General features: G+C 41.2%; 1 protein-coding gene across 4 annotated transcripts in view; it reads left to right on the forward strand.

Moving 5' to 3' along the window:
- TSHZ1 (teashirt zinc finger homeobox 1) overlaps positions 1–24,575 on the forward strand; it is a 79,609-nt gene that overhangs the window by 43,478 nt on the left and 11,556 nt on the right. The window contains exon 1 of one of the 4 annotated variants that reach the window (XM_063699313.1): positions 24,413–24,431. The exons of the other annotated variants lie outside the window; for them this stretch is intronic. The gene's annotated coding sequence lies outside the window, so the exon portion shown is untranslated. Of the gene's footprint in view, positions 1–24,412; positions 24,432–24,575 lie in introns of those variants that run through there. 4 annotated transcript variants of the gene reach the window in all.

Consider the following 24,575-nt stretch of genomic DNA (forward strand, 5'->3'; position numbering starts at 1 on the left):
TAGGCATGAGGGAAAGGACCTGATTTTTTAAAAGGTGTGTTAATAATGAAATCTTCCTAATTTTCTCACAGTCTTCAGTTTTAGGGAAGGCCTTTTGCAGATATTGTTCAGATGTGCTGCTTTATAAAATACCCACCAGTTTTTCAGATCAGTGTTATCTGGTAGTGGTGAGAGAATCTTTAAAAACGTGTAAAATCATATGGGTTTGTATTTGCCACTGCACAGGCCTAATTCCTGTTGCGTAATCTCCAGATCCTTTAGCCCCTGGCCTGGGCCTGGCGTAGCATTGACTGCAGTATTCCTGTGTTTGGGGTAGTTTTTCGTGGTCGTCTTTAAGCTAATGTAAAATATTTTCCCCTTTTTCATGCTTCTGTTTGGTTTTAAAAATGAAAATTAAATCTTGGCTTGCTATTCTAGTACACTGTGATTTAGAAGTTAAAGCAAGGAATTGACAGTCATGTTTTTGCTCAGTTTTAATAAATGTGTCTCTTAGAGCCACCCATTTCTTCTCTGTTAAAAGGGAATACTACTGCTTTATGGGACTACAGGATGCTTTAATATGATAATACATAAATAAGGATTTGAGACATTAACAGAAAATATCTTTTTGAAACATAGTAAAACCTCGTCTATGCAGAAACCTATTAATTACCATCTTTATTTTTCTAGATCAGAACTAAGAATCAGAAGGGATAAAAAGACACTGAGCATGAAAAGTCCATGTACTGAATTCATTATTTACTCATAGACAATATCTCCAGGTTCTCAATCATTATTTAAATTTTATTGTTCTGTTACACACAGTTCTAATATTGATGAGTATCTTCTAGGCTACAGCAAATTAAAAGTAGTAAATTGGGAGTGGGAAAAGACACACAGATAACAGGGAGAAATGATAGCAGATGACCTAATAGTAAGCAAGAAGAGAAGGAAAAAAACTATAGCAAAATAATAAATAATATGAAAAGCACAGCACTGTGGGCCTTTTCTTAGAAATGGAATAGCTCTTTGCCCTTTCTGGTTATCACTGATCGCTCACAGGTTTTATTTCTACTTGTTAGAGAACTTTAATTTTATTCAGCATGCTTTAAATAGTGTGGCAAAAGCATGTAGATTTTATGTAGATTTTTCCAGTGCTTAAACATTTTTATAAAATTCTGTTTAAAAGGGTAAACTCCCAATTATCCAGAAAACCCAGCCTCCAAAAATGACTCCCCAGAATAGTTGTGATTTTACTTCATGATATACTTTCAATAATTGATAGTATAAATTCTTTAAGTATTTTATGGACACATTTTTTGCATATAGTCTCTCGATGATGAAACACACCTTCTGTATCTGTTTTAATGTATGTATCCTTTGAATTGAATTTGCTGGAAAAAATTTGGTTCTGTTCCTCTGACATGTATATTTCCTTTCTTCCTCCTCTACCATCTGGGATGCTTTCTCTAATATCGCATTTGGAAGAGGATGGCGCTCACTGTGTTGTTTCAGCATATGTGGGTCTGGTTGAATTCACGTCTGCCTGTTCACCTCTAGTTTTTCATTTTCACACCTCCATGGAGGTGGTATGCTGCTCTTCCATGCCTGGTAGAGCTGTAGGAAATGTTACTTAAATGTGTGAATGTGACCACCAGGGTACATTTATCTCAATAGGAAACAAATATGCTGAATACAGGTAACATGCTATTTATACTTACAGGTAATAACTTATATCTTCTAACCAATCATTTTCCCCCTAACATAGCTGGGGATATTTTACAAGCCAATTGTCGCTTTAAAAACTGTAACTCTTTTTGATTTTATGTGTGATACAATATCTAATAATACTCCCAGGAAAATGCCAGTTGTATTTTTTAGTACCTGTGTGATTTTCTTGATTGCTAAAATATACATATGTAGATTGAACATAAATGAAAAAATTGAAGTCCGGGTTTGAAGATTTCTAGGAAATTACTTTTCATTGAACACAGCTGCCCAAATTGTTTGGTTTCTGTTAAACACAATGGAATTGTTCCAGTGATGCTGCAGTTACAAAAACAAAAGATAACAAATAGACCACGTTTCTGCATGTGTATTTTACTTCTTGTACTCAGGAAGAGACTGAGCTAATGAAGAAAAATAACATTTGTACTTATGTCCTAGAAGACTGTCATCAGAACTATTTATTGCTCACTAAAGAAATTAAATTACTTAATGAAGGTGAATTATTAACTTAATTTATTAGGAATTTAATTTGGGAGCTATTTTCATAGGGATATTGGCCAAGGCAAGAATGATAACACTTTAATGCAAAAAGACACTCAAATGACTTTAAATAGGCAACTAAAACTATTTCAGTGGAAACAGATATTTCTGTGCTTTAAATAACAATTTTTCAAAGAAGATCTATTATCAATGTAACTATGCAATCATAAGGAGTATGACTTCTTTAAGATGAATTAATTTTCAATGGTAGTATTGCTTATCATTGACAGGCATTGTATCATTACTTTATAAATTAGGTTCCGTTTCTAAAATAATTGCAAAGCAGTTTTTGGTAGCAGGGGAGCTGTTCATTGTTAATTTTCAGTCATTGAAGCCCAGAAATCAGACAGATCAAAGTGTTCTAGGTCTGGTCATAGCAGATCAGCTGGGTCACAGAGGTTTCTGAACCACATGACCCATGGTAGAGGGGTGTGTATAGTTATTCTGAAGCCTAAACTGAGTCTACTTCCCCTGGCCTAAATAAGGTATGATATCATTGCCTTTACTGGATAGTTCCACCTTCTCCTATTAAAAATGCCACAAAATGGAGAGGGAAGAGATTTCTTAATATCTATGTGTTAGTGATCATAGTGAAAGCCAGAACTGGCAATTCCCTGGAATTTTCTATAAATATCTTCATATAAACATCATTATAGTGATTCATGAATTAGATGAAAGAAATGTGGGGAAAAATCTCATTCTTTAAATTGTTGTTTCTGTTTGAAATTTTTAGTGATTTTAGTAATTTTCATGAGTATATGCAATATGAAGTTTTTGGGTAATTCCTGAAGCAACATGTGTTATGTAGATACCAAAACATCTCGATGATGTGCATTTTACCTGTTCCACACCCGAATACAACCTCGGATAGTTAGGTAGCTGGAGGTTTGATGCTTGGAATTAAGATTATTTTTTAATCTTTAAGTTTTGGTATTTCAGATGAAGTATTTTTACTTATGATACACTTATGGGGAAATGCTGCTCTTTTTAAAATATTCAGATAACTTGATTGTATTGCCTGTTTATCAAAAAAGAGTGGTGATGTGCATTTGTTGCTTCAAAGATGTATGTGAAACACCCTACTATATCTGCATCGCTGATGAAAGGGGCCCGTACTTCTATTGGTTGCAGTTTTAAAGAAGACAGTTGAAGAGCTTTATCAAATTGACCTTCAATTGGGGGATCATTAATGAACTAACCTCCTTCATTGAGAGATTATTCAAGGCCCCGAGTAGCATGTGATTTCCCTTGTTTTGCGGTAATTCATTTGAAACATTTACCAAAAACCTTAATGTATACAGAAGATGCTAAACTTTTTTAAAGGGCTGGGTCCTTTTTATTGCTGTTGTAAGCCATGCCTCTTCTCATCGTGTGCCAAAACAAAAAACAAAAAACCCACACATAATTCTGCCCATGTTTCAGAATCTTGGCTAGGACAAGGCAGAGAAAGTGAGAGTTTAACCTATTAATAAGAGCAAGTGCTTGAACTAATACAACTTTCTGTGAGAAAATGTTTTTAAGGATTATTGATGATCTGAGGATATTTTGTAAGTTACTAATTTAGGAAATTTTTCATTTTTTAAAAATTTAGTCTTCAGTTACTTTAGGAAACTTAGTGTTAGTAGGCAGAAAAAAAAAGGCTGGTGTCTGCAGATGAACTAAGGAACGGCTTTGCTTTCGCCTCTGGGATCTCTCTGATTTGGTATTCCTGATGAGGAAGCATCAGGCCAGAATGTTTGTACGCGCCCTTCCTCCTCCTCATGGATTCAAACGCCAGTCGTCACGTTAGTCATGTTGCACCTGTTCCCGTGGTAACAGAAGCTCTGCCATCCCCTAGCTCTGTGAGCTTGGGTGCCTCACCTGCCTCAGTTTCTTTGTAAAATGATAGAGCTGTTGTGTGAAGTACATGATAGGAGGGCTGCACGCTTAGAACCGGGGCTGCACACGGGGCTGTGGACGTCACAGCCTCGTCATCAGAGGGGGCATCTGGACTCCTAGCAGAGCGGGAAGAGAAGAATTCCCGGCCTGTGGAGCAGTGCTCCTGGAGGTGGCCTCGACCTGCTCCTAGGACCCATCTGCCGGCTGCTGCTCCTCTGTCTGGGAGACTCTCTCACCTGAGCGTGACTCGGTGTCTGCAGCGTCACTGCAGTGTGTGAAGGCCAGTACAGGGACCCTTCCTCTGTGCTCCTCCACGGCCACCATGCGGGTTTTGTTGGATGTGTTGATGGAGTGCACGTGGTACCCACTGTCAGGGTGCTCTCTGCAAGTGCCGCACCCCCAAGCGACATTTATTTTGTACTGAAATAACATCTCTAGTGTCTACTATATAAGCTTGTACCTCATATGCTCCCATATATACTTGTTTCACACTTAAAATCTCACATGTAGTAACGGTTGCTTTCAATAAGTATACATGGGCATGATTTGCTGTAAAGGTTAGATAGCTTCTGTGTAAATTTGCAAGTATTTGTGTACTTTATAAATGCAAGAAACTAAGCTTTACAGGCCTCATTTAAGAAAAATAAAGATTTCTTTATTTGGGAAAAAGGGAAATTTTTTTCTCCTAGAGAATGACTTTCTGTAATAAATATATTTTCCATGGTGATACAGTATATAAATGTGTGTGTCAGTGTGTCAGAAACATACTAGACTTTACTAAGGTGAGGTTGTCAACTTTTCTATTCTATTTTATTAAAAGGATGCTACAGAATTGATTTCATGATCCACTAGTGACTTATGGCCCTCAGTGAGAAAAATGCCATCCTAGAGTAGCCATCCAGGACTGCCCTCCTCACTCGAGCTCACAGTGAAGATCAGGGCAGGTGACTGTGCCATCCACTGATGGATGACGATGATGGCAGTGGTGATGTTAGTGCCAGCTGCCATTTACTCACATGTTCTTAACTTGCTATTAAAAAAATTATAAAAACAGATACTTAAAAATAGTAATACAAAGTTATAAAGCATTGACATTTTATAAGACAAGGTCAAAGAAGGTCACTCATCTTTTGCCCTTTGTCCATCTCACTTTCCTCCTCCCCTCAAGGTAACCAATAGGAGCCGCTTGTTTCTGTTTTCCTCACCTTTCTATGTGCCCACATAGGTCTATGAAAACGTATGAATGCGTGTGGGGTTTTCTTTATTTTCTAAAAAATGGAATTCATTGCAGCACAGTTTTGATTTTTGCACTTAAAAATAAGTCACGATCATTGCTCCAGAGAGAGATTTCACTCAGTCTCTTTCATGCTGCAGACTCTCCAAGGTGTGGCCAGCCCATGTGAGTGGCCATTGCAGTAGCTGCCCCGCTTATCCTCAGTTTTGCTTTCTACGATTTTAGTCACCCACAGGCAGTCAACCATTGTCCAAAAATATTAAACAGAAAATTACAGAAATAAATGCGTAAGTTTTAAGTTGTGTGCCATTCTGAGTAGTGTGATGAAATCTTGTACAGTCCTACACGGTCCCTCCTAGGACACAAATCACCCCTTTGCCCGGCATATCCAGACTGTAGATGCCACTTGCCCCGGTTAGTCACTTAGTAACTGTCTTGGTTATCAAATCAACAGATCACAGAAGAAGAAGGGTGAGTACAGTGTGATAGTTTGAGAAAGAGACCCCATTCACAAAACTTTTATTACAGTACATAGTTATGATTGTCCTATTTTATTATAATTGTTAATCTCTTACTGAGGCAAATTTATAAATTAAATTTTATAATGGGTATGTACGTATAGAAGAAAAAACAGTATGTATAATGTATCCCCTGCGACTAAGGGGATACATTACTTTACCTTATTGGCAAATGTTCAGGCTGTGGATCACCCTAAACAATGCTGCTGGGTATTTACCTATGGGTGCTTTTATTTCCAAGGATATAAAAGTAGGATATCCTGGCGTCAAAGAGTATGCGTACTTTTAATTGCCAGATTGCTTCTGGAAGGGAACCCCTCTGGATAGATAACGGAAACTTCCACTTCTTGAGTGTGTGTGATGTCCCAGCTCCATGCAGCCCTTTGTACTGATGCCTTTCAGGTCTCAAGTCAGCTCTGTGCTTCATAGCAGCTATCGGCCCATGATTCAGCCGTTCTTTTCCTAACCTTGTGAATTAGTAAATGAATAAATGAATGAATGCACGAACGAGGGCAGGCCTGGCCCCGGAGGGGTTCTTTCTGTGTCCCAGGCCAGCCTCTTAGCCTGCGGCTTCTCGTGTTTCCCTGGCCTTCAGTCACTAACATGTGAATTCATTTCAATAGCAAATATTTATTTTTATCTTCCTGGACAAAAGAAAAATATCTCCCGCGTTTGCATTTTCCCCAGCATTCAGCCTATACTCTAGGATATTGCTGACGGCATTTTGTTGTGTATTAAAATGGGTTGAAGGTTTCCTTTTTTCACATCCTACCTTTAAGTTCTATGAAGACAAAGACAGTCTTCATCTTGTATTCCCAGCAGAAGTAGTCTGGTGCCAAGTAGCAGAAGCTCAGTAAATGGTTTTGGAATATGCAGAAGAGCACCAGCAGAATCTCTGTCTGTGTCTGTGAACGAAGTCATCTTTTCCTTCTATTTTGTCATAGTCCAGTATTGTACATAAAGTTCAGGCTGTCTGTCCTGCACTAGAGAGACACAGGCAGCTGCTGGCTGATCTTCATAAAGGTGTGCAGAGGGCAGAGTTGGGGAGGTGAGGGGAGGACCACCGCCCCGGCCTTTTCACTGGGAGTTTCCTGGATGCTCCTCAGTTTTGCCTTTGTGACTCCTTCAGTCGACATTGATGTGAAACAGGCCTTGGTTGAATGCCCAGGCATCAGACCCAAGCTTATGGCCGTGGTGGTGATATACCAGGGAAGCCTTACCTCTCCAAGTTCGAGGCACCCACAGGCGGCTTGACTTCAGGTGCTCTCTTAGTTTTATACCTACTCTCTTTACAGGAGCTCTAATGTCAAAGGAAAATGGATGGACATTTCTCAATCCATGGGACGCGCGTCCCTTTTTCCTGGCTGTGGATCTCGGCCAGGAGGAGCATGGTGGGGTGTATGGGCTTCCCCCGGGAGTGAAACTGTATCACTTCCGCTCACGTTTCATTGGCCACATCTCCTCCCACGGAGACAGAGAAGTCCAGTTCCGCGATGTACGCGGAGGAGCAGGACCTGAGTGTTGACAAACAACTCTAAGGACTACTACCCCGCCAAGTAGGAAAAGGAAAGGAGAGATGGGAAAGGGTGGAGGATTTGGGACAGTAGGTAAGAGAACTGTATCTCTTAAGAGACTTGCTGTCTAATTCTGCCATAGAGACCTTCCAAAAATGCTTTGACTCATGACAACATCATTGTAACACATTTATGGCCTTCCCAGGGTGATTCTTTTGAAGGACAACAGTCACCTCTTTACAGAAAGACATTCTCTAAAGAATGTCAGGAGTCTTGTCAGCTCATACTGGCACCTTTGATACATGGCCTGACCCATGCACTACGACCATCAGCTCAACCTTGGATGAGACGACCAGAGGTGAGAAAGCCTCAGTCCCTCAGCACAGCCACAGAGCAAGAGGGTGGCCACTGCTTCCAGCAGGGGCTGCTGCCCAGATTGACATGTGCACAGCCTGTGAGTTTGGTGTGGCTTTCTTCAAGGCTTCTGGTTCTATCTTGTTTACAACATAATTTCTCATTTCATAGTTACATAGTGTATTCAGTTCTTAAATGACTGATAAGAGGAAGTCACAGTGCACTTCTAAGAGCTGCTGTCATCATTTGAATGCTGTAGGACCTTTGGCTGAAATGAAAAGACTTGCTTTTGGGTATTTGAAATCAAATGAGAGTTTTGACGTCGGGGGTGCATGTTAATTTCCGTATAGGATAACCTTACAAATCAACTTAAAGTGTAATGAACAAGCAAATAAGTAGCTACAACTCACATGGCATTTGGCCATCATTCAAGCCAAACCCTTGAGGCTTTTGGTGTTGAGAAGGAAGAGCTGGAGGAGTGACCTGTATTCTCTCCAGGAGACAGGGGTTGTGCCTGGTGTGACTTCAGAGTGCAGGGGAAAGCTGCTGGTTTCGATGAGATGGTGGCCTGAAAAAGCTGACAGACTCTCACAGCCAGTTGAGGGATGCAAAACTGGTCTCTGAGGCTTTCCTTTTTAGGAAGAAATTTACACTGAAATAAGAGCTTGGTGAAGCAAAACTCCTGATTTCTCAGAAAGCATTTATTTTGCTCCAATAGGTTACCAGAAGATTGTGGTCACTATAGACCTTAAGGAGCTGCCTTCCCCTTTAGTGATACTATAGAAAATACAAAACAAACAAACAAAAGACCATGGCAGGAATGATGAAGTAAGGTACTGTGTTGTACTACATGACACTGAGTCATATTAAAGATAATTGTATATGCTTTTCTATATTTTTTCTTTTATTTATTCAACAAATATTCACCAAGTGTGTGCCAAGCATTGTTACAGGTGCTACCCAGACTATAGCCTATATAGACACGGAGAGTGTGGCTTACAGGCTTATGATATGAATGTAAATCGTCAGTTGGCCTCTTGGCTAGGACCATCAGGTTTGTTCTTTTAAACCTGAGAAAACAGTATTTATTCTCTATAAAATACACTTGCATTAAGCATATATCTGGCCTCAAGAGTGGTCCTGTTATAACAAAAGCAAATGCAGCCTTCACTCTGGGATGGCAGCAAGGCACTTCTCTGTTTCCAAGTGCCACACAGTCTCTGGTGGCCATGCCTCCCCTTAGGTAGTCCCTCTTCTCAGCGTCTTTCCTCTTCCTGTGCCTTTTGAAATCTATTGAGATTCAGGGAGGCTCCATTCTTCTCCTTGAGAAGCATTACCACCCTCTCTTCCATCTGTGCCCTGTACATGGCATTGTGCTTCTGACCTTCAAGGGGCTCAGAGAACATTTTCAGGTCACAGTAGTTTTTAGAGATCATCTGCTCCAACCCTGCCATTTTCATTGATGAGGACACAGAGACTCAGGCTAGATTATGGACCCTCTTCAAGTTTCCCAGCAGTGTCATATGATTAAGACAAGAGGCACAGTCCAGAGCTCTTTCTCTTAAGCCATGCTGCCTCCACAGTCAATGTGTTGTGCGTCAGGAAGCTTCGTACTATTCAGTATTCAGGTTCGTTAAATATTTGATTAAACATGTTACTTGTGGTCATATCTTTTTTTAAAAAAATTCAGGGCATGAAATCATCTGGAATGTAATCTAGCAAGCTAAGATTATTTCTAGGGTGAAACCAAATTCAACTTTTATCGCTTTGACTTATGACACCTTTTTGAGGACCGTGAAGTGCTAGGTCTACCTGCACTTCCATTTACATCACTACCATTTAAATAATGTCTCCTTTGTTCTTTCTCAGTCTCGTAGAGACATACTCCCATTTGTTTTGTGTTAAATATCGGTATAAATAAGTTATCAATAATCAATATATTCTCTGACACCTTGTTGTATATTTTATAAATCCCTTTTCTTGCAAGTGAATGTTAGCATTCCTAACTCTTAACATAATTAAATTATGTACTTATCAGTTAAGGAAATGGTTTGCTTTAGTGATGGTGCCAAGAGACAGTAACCATGTTCAATATGTCTATGTTTCTTATTTCATCTTGGGATTAAACCACAGAGATGGTATTTTTTGTTTGTTGTGTTGTTTGTATCAACATTTCATACAGATACAATAATGCAGTGTGAAGGAAAATCAGTGTTTTCTTGAGCTGATTTACATATGGATGTCAGATCCAGTTATGCTGTTTTTATAGTATTGAGGAAAACAAAATGACCTTTTACTAAGTTTTTGATACTGGAAGATTCTGTGTTTTGAATTTGGAGGGGAGGAAGCTGCAGAGGAAAAGGAAAGAAGCAACTGTTGATTTATACCATGATGCTAGCAACAGTCAGGCATCTAAGATGCTTTTCAGCTATAATTGTGTCTTTGCTCAAGGCTACTGTAGTTATACTACATTCTATTCCATTGTCCATCAACTCCACCCATTTCAAGGAGCTGAAGCTGATGCTAACCATAGAATAGTCCAGAATATCCTTTATGTTTTTTTCTCTTTGCTATAAATGCAGCGTTATTTTATAGACTGGAGATATTGCTTCATAAGATCACATAGTGCCACTCATTTATAAGATTATAGTACAATAATCAGAAGTATGTGTTAAAAATATATTTTTGATATGATTATTTTTCCAAAAAGAAATTGAAAACAATATGTCATCCAGTAAATATGTTCATGGATAGCATATATCTGAAATGGATAGTTTACCCTTAACGGGAATAGTAAAATACACTACAGAAGCTTTCAGCTGGCTTCTATCAAAATAATTATTTTAGCAATTATCTGTGCCATTCAGATAACTTTTGCATGCGGGTGGTGTTTCTGTGCTTTTGTGTTCATCAACCTCATGCTTAGCGTTCTCCCAGGAACTATTACACTGACAGATTTTTTTTTTTTTTAAGTGTAGGAGAAGGAGAAGAAAGGGAAAGGGCTATTTAAAAGGAATTGCACTCAGATACATAGGTAGTTAGCAACTTTATTCTGAGCCCAAGGTGATTGTGCTGTGAGGTGGAGTTCTTTGGCAGGGTCTCCTGAATCAGAAGCATGATACCTGGGCCAACTGAAGGCCAGCTACTGCGTTCAAGGGAAGGAACTGTGTAGATACGGGATTATGGAAGCGAGTCAGGATAAGCTTATCAGGGTGTGCATACTTAAATGTCTTTTTAAAAGTTTATTCTTAAACTTTAGTGTCAAATCTGTTATTTTATAAGGAATTTTTTGACATTGAGGAGACAAACATTTCTAGTTATGAATTCTAGGCATTTTTTACTCAATTATGCTTTAGGCAAAGATGTACTATCCACAGCTAAAATAAATTTCTACTTTCTGTTTCTTCTCACTTCTCACAGAGTTCAGCACAAAACAAGTGTTATTAAGAGAGATTTTTTGGCTTAAATTGGTACGTTAAATATGCTTCTGTTTTAAAATATTTTAATTTCGTAGAGCAATTTTACATGCAGAATGTGATCCCACTTGTTCAAATCTTGGACCGTGGTAGAGAAATGTTTTGGAAAGCAGCCCACTTTGACCTCTTCTTTCCCTTTTATCTCGACATCTGTGAGTTTTAAAGAAAAAAAAGAAAAAAAAATTTTAAGAGAAATTTGTCTTTGAGTGGAATGTTTTCTTGTAGTTCACTGAGGTGGGATTCCTTTGGCTCGTCATGTATGTATGCTTGAGTAAGTAGAAACACTTTAAGAAAAGTACACTGTGCTTTTCTACTGTCATATTTGATTTGGGCTGCGTCCTGATGGTTGTTTGAAGCTAACATGAAATGCAATGCCTGCCTGACCCATTTTAGCAACCCATTATCATAATTTCACTGTCGTATGGCCACTGAGTTAATGTACTTACAAATGACAGAGAAAGTGTGTTACATGACCTTAGGGTTTTCAAAAATTAAATGACGTCGTAGGTCGTATTTCAAAGAATAGCTAAGGAGAATGGTTTTCTTTGCTGCATAAAGTGTCACTGTGCATAGCAACAGGATATTGTATTTCTTTTTTATTACGCAAAAATGTGAAGCTTTTAAACTCCTAGATTCCCCACATAAAATTTAATATTGGGGTAGAGAATGAAACATCCAGTGGATAAATCTGCTTCTCCCCCATCTCATTCCCTCTCACTTTCTAGACGATACGCCTTCAAAGCTCAGAAATGCAGAAATGCTTTGTCATTTTCTTGTTCGATGATGAATTTACTATTTCCCCCCTTACACGAATCTCATGAATTCCCACCTAAAAGGCAAAAAAGTACTTATATTTACTGAAATACACTTTTCTAGGATTGCTTAACAACACACTGTCTTTTTTCTTGTCGGATTTGGGAATCAGTTTACAAAAGTGTTCTTTGGAAAGAACCAAGCCTTCTAGCCTGAGGAAACTCTTAATTAAAGCAAGTGGTACCAACATTGTATTACTGCACAGAGACCTGCACTGCTCACCTTTTTTGGTGTCCTGAGCCTAGACCACAGAGGTCCCCATCCCCAGGTGAGTGATCGATGCTGTCCTGTTGGACAAGGTTTTCTAGAAGGGTGACAGACCACAGCCCATGATACACATGTGGTGTGGGAGGAGACTTGCAGCCCGGTGCTAGGGCCTCAACCTGTCCTCACACTTAGCTGTCGAAGTCAACTCATCTATTCTAGAGTTCTCTTTCCAAGTTAGGAATAGATCAAACAGTAGCTCTTTGAGGAAAGCCTCTGACTTCAATGCAGTAGATTGATCATAGGTTGTAGATAATACTAGGCCTCCAAGTAAAAACAAGAATTCACAGAGTCCCTTTTCATTGAGTTCGTGTGCAGATAACATAGGTCCCCATGTAATGAGGCAGGAGCTTCGAGGAGGGGTGGGTGTGAGCTAGAATATTCATGAACAGAAATCCAACTTGCATGTAGAAGTAATAGTAATTAATGCAGTCCTCAGGAAGCGCAACAGAGGATAGGAAAACAGGTCACAGTCTTATATTCTCTTGAAACATAAGGATGTCTTTTGAAAGCCAAAAAGTGGCACTAAAATTGAACAGCTTAAATTTTCTTTCACCTACCACCTGCAGACTGCAATTGATGGTGCTTGAGTCAAGAACTATAGTTGTGGGCTCCTATAGATCACCCGCAGGAGCTGGGCGCTGAGTCCTGGCGGGGACTCCCTGGGACTGTGTTCAGTGCAATTTGTAGCCTTACAAATGTCAGATCTTGTTACGCCCCTGGCAGTATTGACATAAAGAATATTATTTAAAGTTTCTAAAATGTGATGAAGCTTCTAAATTTAATCTGCACTGTATTATGCACCAAAATTAAATTGCAGGGAAAAAAGATGTGGTTGCAGTGTGTGCTTAGAAATGACTTGTCATAATGAAATTTCTTTTACCCAAACAATTAAGAGCATTTTCAAAATTTTCTGACATAGCCAAAAAGTTTTTATTTCTGTTATAGACTTAGTAGCTCTGAAAATTGCTTTATTTCCTTGATTTCAATGGACACAAATTGCATGGCTCTATTTTTTCTTAAAATGAATATACACCATGATTACAGAAATACTAAAATGTGTCCTCTGGGGGAAAACCTCATTTTACATTGCAGCTCTGCTCATAATCCTGCGAAAGCTGGTGTGAAGCCGTCTTTTTCCGAGTTGAAGAAATGATGCCAACCAAAAACAGGTTGATGCTGCATCTTGGACATGTAGGATAGTCACAGAACAGACAGACGCCATCTCACCCATAGACCGTGGAGTCAGGCAGCCACACTGTGTGTGGGCTTAGTGGCAAGGGTTTCTTCAGAGGTTTGGCATATGGAATAAGAACCAGAGATGGGATTCAAGGAGATGGAACGCTGCTCATTGCTTCCAGAGCGTAAACAGTGGTGGGGCTGCACCAGTGGGTCCTGAAACACATCACGGGCAATAGGCTTTGAGTGTCTCTGAATTAGGAGGAGACATTAGGAGGAGAGAGGATAAAGGAGAGGGAAGGAGTTCAGTTCTTTCCTAAATGGAGTGAATAAGCAGGTACTGTTAAATGATAGCCGTTTCTTACAGAAATGATGCTGGGTATAAGAAATGCTTCTGAAAAGAGGAAGAGAGACCTTTCGTATGCATATTCAGTTCTGACACATGCTTGAGTATGAGAAAGATGGTGAATGTTTTGCACAAGTGGAGATGCATAAAATCGGGCATTCTGAAACAATAGCAGCACAGTATCCTGTATGACATTTGACATTGTCTCCTCGACACAGGGCAGACAGCACTACACCTCATGACTGCAACTTCTAAATGAATCTCAGGGACAAGGTCAGAATTTCCCCTCCCCTCCGAGTCAGCTTCCTTAAGAAGACGTGGGTTCGAAGGGGGTTTTTAGCAATATAAATCGCCCTTCCTGTCAGTCAAACGCTCAGAAATGCAGGACGTGATACTGGCCATTTTGGTGACAGAATATAAATCACCAAAGATTAAATTATTAGATAATTTGGAAACTTAACAGTTTGCATTTTGCGCTTCCAATTGTTTTGCTGACTTGCACTTTTCTTGGCTGTCCAGGGTTTTATTAACCGTCTTTAAGACATCTATCACCTCCTTCCTCTTCATTTTCCAATGGGCAAATTTTCCCAGGAAGGAGAGTTGCAGCACTGATGCCTGCAGTCGCTGCTCCAGAAAGATTGCTGTATTTTCATTGACATGCCGTGCATTACCATAATTGGCTTTTCTACATGATAGGAGAGAGGAAATAATAATGTCATTTTATTTACAGCCAGAGTGTCGCTTTATGAGACTTCTCCAAGTTTCTGCCATGCTGTGTAGGTCAAATGACATCTTTTGATCAGTCCTGTCCAAAGACATCAAAGCTGAGTGGCATGTAATGGAGACCTAGTGACAAACCAAATCTAGAAAAGAAATAAGACTGCCAGTTTCCCATTAAACTGCCTGCTAAACAGCGCAGCTTCCCCGTGTCGGCTACAAAACCACTCTGACCACCTAAATCAGGGGAATGAAAGGAGGCTGAATTGGACATTAGTACTGCAAATGACTGCGGTGATTGCCACGACTTCCCTCCTCCCCCTCCCCAAAAAATCAGCGAGCAAACCATGCGAGTTACAGTGAGACTGCTCTGTGCCCATTCATTTCCCTCCTGCCACTTGCTGGTTTTCTGATCTGGTTTATTTAGGTTTGACATCAGCCAAATGGTGTAGCGCGATGTCTCTGACAGATATTCTTACTGATTTAACGGGAGGCACAACTCAGGAAAGATGGATCTTCTGAGACAGGATTTCAGAGTGGCTGTTTTTCCCTTTTCCACCCCATTTTCTTCCCTTTATGATTCCAGTTGATGTGTTGTTCCTATTCACAGTCAAATCATTAGAGCCTTCAGAACTTGTGAAGAACTGTGTTTGATTGACGACAGTGAGGCTTCATGTTGACTGCCACATGGGCTAGGTGGCCAGCATACTGGAAATACGATTTTTAAAAAAGTCTCCTGAAACAAGTATTTTATGCTAGAGATTGATAAAAGAAGTATTTCTGCTCTAATACAGCAGGGTTCACCTTCCCAGGTGATTGGGCCACATGGAAATTTACATCACACGTATGGAAAAAAGCCACAGCCTCAGTGCATTTATCTGCATTGGTTTGCTTTGGATTACATGCAGCGTCTGCTCATTCTTTAATTCACTATCCAGCCTGTAGTTATGGAACAGCTACTTTGTTCCAGGCACCATGTTAGCTGCCAGGATCCAAGGTCCACTAAGATGTTGTTCTGTGCTCAAGGAGACCTGGCCCAGCAGGAAGACAGATCACTAGACCCGTGGTTACCTCCCCTGTGCTGTGATTAAGTGGCTGCAGGGTGTGGGGGAATCATGAGCTGGGGGAAGTTGGGGGAGGGCCCTGAAGGCTGGCAGGTGGCAATGCTGGAGCCTGTTTGTCGAGGGGCAGCTGTCGGGTGGAGCAGAGCTGACTCCATGGAGGGAGCCTGGCTGGTGTGGTTGGAAACAGACGTTTTTGATCCTCTTATTTTTCTATTGTAGTAAAATGCACAAAATTGATACGATATATAAAATTATGTTAACTCTTATTAAGTGTACAGTTCAGTGGCATTAAATACATTTGCATTGCTGTGTAGCCATCACCACCCCATCCATTCCCAGAACTTTTTCATCTTCTCAAACTAAATGGAAACTCGGTACCCATTGAACAGTACCCCTCGTTCCCAGCCCCCCTGGCTCCCAGCAGCCACCGTTCTACCTTCTGTCTCTGTGATGGAGGCTGAGTCGACGTGGCTGGAAACAGATTCCGACAGGGCTTTGTAGCCATCCCATAAATGGCAGTCCTGAAAATAGTGTCCTCTGTAGCCTGTCATAGCGGATACATGTGACCAGAACTTTTAGGGAGAACTACCCAAGACCAGTTTTGTTGACTTTCATGTAGACAAGAACCTGATTTTGCAAACAGCCTATTCTGAAATTGGAATCAGTTTTAAACTCATGCCACTTACAGTCGCTGATAGAGATGGCCCATTGCGGCATTATGGTTGTGTGTCAGGTTGTGTGTCCACCCCCGGCTGTGGGGTGGACCATCTAGGGAAAGCCCCTGCTCCTTGTCTTACCGATGGCATGGCCTGGGGCACCTCACTTAACCTCTGTGCCTCAGTTTCCTCATATGGGAATAGAGAGTGAAATAGGATTTCCCCTTGTAGTGTCGGTGAGGAGCTAACACAGTTAATACATGTAGAGTACTTACGATGGTGGCTGGTCCAGAGGAAGGGTTCAACAGATATTAACTTGTTATTATTCAATGGCATTTTAATGCAAAGCATAATGCTGGTTGAGCAGATATTCCGTGGGTATGAAATGTTTATCCAAGAACAAATAATTTTTTTCTCTCAAATATAGTCCTCCCAAATAAATTACAAGTGTGCTGGGAAAATACCCTTCTCTATCCAGGTGGATCATTATCCAAGAATTTATTTTCTTCCTATTTGAGATTAGATTTCAATATTGCCACTGAAAAAAAATTGCTTCTGATGATTGGAGTGGGCTTTTTACCCTTTCTACAGAGAATATATTTGCATGTGTATACTGTTTTCTTTCAGGCTACTGTCGTGAGTATTTAGGAACTGTTAGCATCAAACATCCTTTTTTCCTCCTCTGACTTGACTTTAATAACTTCCACTGTTTAGCCCACTCCCATGGTGTAGTTTAGATTTTTTTAGTGTATTTTCTTTTTTTCTGAATCTTCTCTTTCCCCCTCTGTTCATTAAGTGAAGCACACCCAACATTGTTCTCCAAGCATTTTCATGAGCAGAACCAAAGGAGGCCGAAGGGAAAGAGAGAACCACGGAAATGAGGTTAAAAGTTGGGAGTTGAGGACCTGTGCTTGCTTCAGCTGGTCTCAGTAAGAGACTTTCCTGCAGAAACAAATGGGATAGAATTTGTTTTGTTTCTTATGCCCCATGAATGCATCATTTATTTTAGAAATTGTGTTACCCAAACCTTGTGCATTCTCCAGGAATCCCACTTATAGTCTGTGTCTAGAGATGTGGTTGCAGCGTGGACTCAGGGACCTCACAGGCAGCCGATCAGAAGAACTAGGAGAAAATATCCTTAGACTAGGAATTGTTTATACTAAATTTTTGAAAATGCAAGTAATGACTAGCATAAGGGCCCTGCGTTATCACCTCGTTAAGTGGGCATCCCTCCAGCCTCTCCTTTGTATAGATCAAGGAGGAGTACTGTGAAGAATGCTTGAGGCTTGAACCCAGACTAGGACTGAAGCACCTTCTTCCATCTTTTTAGCTGGGAAACTTTATCTCTCGCTTCACTCAAGGATGCAAATGAAGAGTGAAATCCACTCACCTGCAGAATTCACTTCTCTGGGTGCCCCAGGCACCCTGGGCCTGTGTCTTCCTGAGCCCCATCCCTGGTGTGCTCAATAATGCAGCAGGATTTTGCTCCACCAAAGTGTCACCTGTCTAGGTGAGTTGTGCCCGTGCCTATCTGAAGTGACAGCCATCTTTGAGTCCCCGCGTCTCTAACTGACTTCTCTTTTATCATTCATGTTGGGAAGGTAGCATTTTCGACAAGGTTGTTTCCTCTTCCCCATCTTCTTTTTTCTTGCCCCTCCCCCCTTCCCGCTTCCTGGTCCCCTCCCCACCCCCTTAACGCACCTGATCAAAACATTATCACTGACAAAGGTTTCTCTCTCCAAATTAAATGAGTCCAACTAGCCTGGGAATTTCCACGAAGAAAGAAAGTGAAATGCTGATGTGCGAAGTTAATGAATCTGGTAACAGAGAGAACATTATTGAGCCCGGATAATATGATCTAGCTGCCTTCCTTCTCCACTCACTTCCTGTAAAGAATGTATGGAAGTCAGTTATGTGGCGTGATTCTAACATCTGTCCTACCCCATAATGGTAATTTGTATAAGTAATGGAAACAGGTTAAATACTTCCATTCCAATGTTGCCAGCAGGGATGAAAATGAACATTTCAATGAAATCATCTCGACAGAGCAGAGAGGGGAGGGGGCATAGACTGATTCATCTCCACTCCCTTTGGTGATGGGAGCCCTAATGAGGATGCTCGGATGTATAGTTTATCAGATAGAAGAGGAAGAGCACGCAGGTCTGAGAGATGAGAATCCTGCAGAACTGCGCCGGCACGCGAGGCGCCTTGGTCTCCTTTGCAGACCTTTGCTAATAACGTGCTCTTTTCATTCTAAGGGAGGATGAGAGGGAAAGAGGGGAGGAGGGGCCAGGGATCTGTGTGCACCCCTCTGATGGGCTGCCTGCCAGGCTCATCTTCAGCTGGGCAAAACCACAGGGTGATTCTACTAGATTTCTTAGGACTCTGCTAAAACTTAAAGGGAGGAAGGAGAACTGGTATTTTCCTCATTTCTTTTTAATTGGAAATAATCCTCTTTCAGAGTGGCCTTCTCTTTGCCTAGAGAGTCACTTTACTTCTTTAAGTTGTTAATGTGAAGAAGAGCCATTTCACTTGGCTTGCTAGTGCTATTTAAAAAGAATTTAAATTGGAACTCAATTCCTTGTCACTGTATCCCTATACTTGTACTCTCCTTCTAGAGAGAATATCAGGTCATCTAGCAAGGGGAATACGTGTCCCATAGCGTCGTTGTCAATCCAAGTATGTTAATGTGGGTTGTTCAACATATTTTCATTCTAAAATGCTGCAATTGAACATTGTATTTTCCAGTATTGCTACCTTTCTCCTATGTAGACTGTGTTATTTACTATCCAGATGAGTTAGAAATGGAAACACCTAGTCAGCTGGCCTGTCATATTAAATGCTAATATCCCAATGATTCCAAACATCCAAATTTGGGAACATTGCAAAAGCTGAGCACCTTTTATGAAGGGGACACACCTTCTGCTTTTCATCAGGATGTTTTGCCACCGAGGAGGAAGAGATGGGGTACACGGATGTTCCATAGTGCGTGTGGGTATTTGGGGTGTCTGCTAGATTTTTCAGCATAGATTTGAAGCTGACTTTTAGAAAGCAGAGCATGTTCGGGGAAGCCTTTCTTCTATTGTTGCTTCAGCTCTTTAGCAAAGCACCCACACTTGTTCATCTGTCCACAGAGCAGCGATAACAGTGAGGCAGCGTTCTGGGAGTGTTCGCCTCTTATGGAATATAAAACAGGATGGTTTAAGAAAACACCTTTATTTTGTGCATAATTGGGGTACAGATTAAGATGCAAGTTCGGGGAGAATACAAACCTAATTGCTCAGAGCCAGTGTTATTAAGACTCGAGGGAATTTGCAACTTTACCACATTTAGCCATTAAAAAACAAATACAGCTGTCACTTCTCACCCATCCCTAAAAATGACTGTTGACTAGAGTGAGTCTTGTTTTCTTTAAAGAAACAAAGATGTTTTAAACAATGTTGGGCTACAAATTGAGAAACATAATTTTTATCTGATTTGCTAAAGATATGATGTTTGTGCCTCATATAATTACAATTTGAGATGAAAATGTTTTTCAGACGGTGTATGTGTGTTTACGTTGTAAACCGTCAGCTCACACATTGTTGGTGTCATATGAGGCTCTAACAGGGACCGTATACATTGCCTTATGTCCACTCACATTAGAACACACAGAATTTCATGTTGCTCAGGATGACAGCATATCTTCAGGGACACATTGGCATCCAGAAGGCACATTTTATGACAAAAAATATTAACAAGATTTAATTAAAGAATGAAGTCTAACCATCAGATCCAGTTGTCCCATTACCATTTTGGGAATGGTAGGGCCTATATAATTTTAAATTTTTTATTCACACCCATGCACATACACACTCACCTGCACACACTCACACCTGTGTGCACACATGCGTGCACTCTCGCACACCCACACCCACCCACACATGCATGCGTGTGAAGACTGGCGGCGCCTCCTCCTGGGCTGCTGGTGCTTGCTGGTTCATACGGTTCCTTGCAGTCTGTAGGGTGCTGTGCGTGTCCCCCCGATGGCAGGACACACTGTACACGCTCACACTGTCACATTCTGCACCATCGTGCTAGGCTCAGGAAGGGTGGGGGAGTGATGGCAAAGCTGTTTTGACACAAAAAGAAATAGCAAAAATGATGATCTGGAGTCTTTGTTTTATTTGATGGGGAAAAATGTCATTTATTTCTATATGTAATTGTAAAAGAAGAATTTTATACTGCAGTTACCATTTTCAAGCTTACTCATTCATCAGATTTTCATGAGGTGGAGGTGGGGTGATGGTGGGGGGCTGGTGACGCCAACAGTGAGGGTGTAGTGGAGAAAATGCAGAGGTGGTGACTATTTTCTGTGATTCAGTGGCCTCTCTTATAAAAATCTTTTAGTCTAAAAGATTGTATTCATTCCCCTGGTAAGGGATATTCTGATAGGTTAATCACTAGAAATAAGCATTTCTACAAATATCATAATATATTCCAGTACATTTGTACCCATAAGAACTAAAGATTGTTAGAAAACTGTAGCTTATAGTGAAAACAAAAGATTTTTGGAAAATTTTAGCTTATGATGAAATCAAAGGATTGTGACAAATAATTAGCTAAACTTGTAAGTTGTTATGTCTCTCTATATCTTTGTCTGTCTGTCTCTCTCTCTGCCAAAGTAATTTTTTTTAAAAAACGGCATCTTGTAAAGCAATTATGAGAATTCACTGATAATAGTAAAAATAAACCTAATTATTAAGATAAATAATTTTATTTTCTGTCATGATAGTGTTGATATAACTTTTGATTCAGACACCAAATATTGTTACTAATAGGATTTAAGTAAAGTCAGGTGTTATGTTACCCTCTATTTGGTTTCCAGTCAAGTATAGAGACAATTATGCAGGATGTGTTAGCTCATGGTTCATCACACTGATAAATAATTTCTGTCCGTAGCCACTTTTAAAGATAAAAGTTCTCCTAACCCTGTGCTGGATGTTAGTGCTAGTCTCCCATCAGTAGCAGCACGGGTGCCTGGTACACGTCCTTGCCACTTGCCTACATCCATGCCGCGACGGCCTAGAGACTGGCATTCCCATTTCTCTTCTGTTCCTGTGTGTTTATGGGAATAAGCTACTGGCTTTTAAAATGGAGACATATTCTGAGACATAAGCCCTTTGTGGGTTTTGGAGACTGTGGAAGACCCCTTCACTCCTTGATTTCTCACTCCCACCCTCTGAGACCCTTGGAAAGGCCTGTAGAAGTTCACCTTTTTGGAATAAACTTTGTGTTAAAGTGTTGCAAGAGTACAGCGTGCAGTGCTGTGAAGGTAACTGGGTTATCAGGCAGCAGTAGATTTGGCGACGTTTGTTTGTAGTTCTTGGTGATGGCTGGCAGCATGTATTCAGAGAACGAGCCGGTACTTAATCTGCGTTATGTTTCTTTACACTCATTTCAGCCATTTGAAGAGGTATGCCATGCACAAGTCTTCTCTCTGGATTTCTAAATGTTTCTCATCAGGGCGAGCCCTACCCTGGCTGATGAAAGTCCTTTTTTAGTTTCAGGGGGTCAGATAGTACCAAGTTGGAACCTGGTGTTGGCTAATATTGGGTTTGTAGACCCGGAGTCATCAGACTGCTTCAGGGTGGGATTTCTCTTTCCCCAGACGTGGGGGTAAAAACTGAAATCGGCTGATGTTTTGAGTGCAGGTCATTGGGTATGCAGGTCTTGGGGATGACTAGCTTGGTTTCTGGAGTAAGAGAACATTTCCACCACGTGTTAACATGCACTCCAGTGGTCAGCAAACAGCCACGTGCTCTCTCAGGTGCACAGAAGTGTCACTTCCTTTTTGCTCTTTTCACTTTATTTTAACTTCTTTTAATTTTTTAAGATTCTCATATAATGTCCTCTTTTTCTTCCTGACACCACTGAAAATCAAAGTTTTTCATCTTTTACATTACAGTTTAAGCTCTGATTTGTGCTACTTGTTAAGTACATTGTTGACAAACTCTAGACAAAAGATTAACACCTAAAGTGCTTATTGGGAACAGCAAGAGGGTCTTAAATTAGTTTTCTTATTCCCCACTTAACTTGAAATTGAATTCAGGGGCAGTGAGAGAAAGAAGAAATTATGTTTGTTTTAAAACAGTTACCTGTGGATTCCTAATTAAAATTAGAATTGGGAAAAGCCATTAGGTCATTTTATTTGCAGACTCTGAAATTCTTAAAAATTGTTTCTATTGTTTTTTTTTCTATCATGTCAGAGCAAAAGTAGCCTTTCAGCTTTGCTTGGCAGGGTGTCAGTCTTCCTGCAAGAAATCAGAACGATGTTAGTAAATTAGTGCGTATATTGTATTTTTACCTTCTTTCCTGATGAGGAAGGGCCACACTCTGCCTGGGTCTGCTCTCTGTGCATTTTTTTGTTTCCCAGCGTATTCTAACTTTCATCAAAACCACCTGCTCTCTCCATAACAAAGGTGACGTTACTTTATGAGTGATCAATTATAAGTTTGGAAGAAAGTCTGTTTCGTAAGATTCTACAATGAATCGAAGCTGTACATTCATCACTTAGGTGTGGGGAGGCCCCTTTTGTGAATTGGCCCCTTGGAGTAAATGTATTTTGATATAATGGCCATCTGTTCATGGATATCACATTTGCCAGTCTGCAAAATAGTTTGATTTAGATAAACATGTAATTTGGTAAGATTATATAGTTTTACCAGGTGGCAATACAATAGTGAAATTTGGTATTTACTGTAAGGCAGTCACCAAGCAGGGACTGAAGACCTGCGTTTGTGTTTGTCACTTTTGAACATCCATTCGTCTTTCACAGCCAGCTCTCACTTACGTGTGCTAATGAGGAAAAGAGAGCTTGGGTAGACAGTTTCCTGACCTCATTGCTGTCATTTGTGTCCACCACCTCCTCCGTCAGGCCTCCAAAGAGCTCTTCACAAGGAACAGCATTTCTGCCTGGTGTGGGTTTCCCCACCTCTCTCTTCCTTCCTCTGTTCTTTGGCAGACGCTCTAATCATCAGCAAAGCCTCTGAAAGGCAGGCATGGGGAAAAGAAGAACAAGAAGGGCCCAGCCGGTCCATGGCCCGAATTTCACATCTGACTGTCGGAGCACCATCTACGCAACAATTAAGACGGATGCTGGCTCAGCTTCAGTCTTAACTGAAGGGATGGGCTTGGGCTGGGATGGGCATATCATCATTTTGTTCCCATTGTTCCCATTTATTTGAGTGGCATGAAGCTAAGCAGGTTCCCATAGCCACAGGACGATGGCACATCTGTGTGCAGGATGTTTTCTGATTCATTCTGTGAGTCTGTGGGGTGTGAGGAGGAGGAGGAGCAGGCGTCCTCGTTCCTTCAGGCTGTTGTAGCAGAGCACCATAGACTGTGTGTCTGTGTGTGGACTGTGAGCAACAGACTTGTATTACTCACAGTTCTGGGCCTGGGAGGTGGGAGATCAAGGCAGCAGCAGATCTGGGAGCTGGTGAGGAGGGCCTGCCTCCTGTGTGTATGTAGATGGTGTCATCTCACTGTATCGTCATGTGGTAGAAGGGGCAAGCCAGCTCTCTGGAGCCTTTTAAAAAATAAGGGCACTCATGCTGTTCTTGAGGGCTCTTTCCTGGTGACCTCCTAAAGGCCCTACCTCCTTCTGCCATTACCGTGGGGGGTTAGATTTCAACAGAGGAATCCGAGGGCGGGGATACAAACATTCAGACCACAGCAGCTGACAAGCACACAGTTGGGCCACATACTGATGGTGATGATTCTGTCATTGCCATAAATACTTCCTATAACCCCAAAAGACATTGTTCCAGTGGGGACAGTGGTTGTTCCAGTGGGGAAACCGAGGTCCCAAGGAGCGAGTGAGTGTATTGGGTCACACTGTGTGTATGTATCTGAGCCTGGGCTCCTACCGTGCTCTCCAGACATCAAATCCGTACCTTCCATCTCTCTCTCCTTCTGCCACGCTAAGGGGGTGGGTGGGGGGATCTGTTCTACTAAAGAAACCTCAGCAATGGCCACGCTAGTATAAGCCCCATAGAGGCGAACCACTGGCGTGTCAGTCCCACCCCAGTTTACTCTGTCTTTTCAGGCCCAGGCTCCTGGGGAGCACCCCTTTGGATCACCCCTGCACACATCCAGGGTGGATTAGTGGACCTTGCTCTGTGTGACAGGTATAGCCTGGGGGTGGGTTGGAGGGGGGCTGGCTTCCCAAAGTGATTTGGCACATTCCTCCCTGATACAGACTTAGCAAAATCCAAGCACTCCTTCCTTACCTAGTACGGAGGCCAAGGTGCTGGGTTGCTCCTGTTTGGAGG

Source organism: Gorilla gorilla, chromosome 17 (genome assembly GCF_029281585.2).
Source record: "Gorilla gorilla gorilla isolate KB3781 chromosome 17, NHGRI_mGorGor1-v2.1_pri, whole genome shotgun sequence".
Taxonomy (NCBI): domain Eukaryota; kingdom Metazoa; phylum Chordata; class Mammalia; order Primates; family Hominidae; genus Gorilla; species Gorilla gorilla.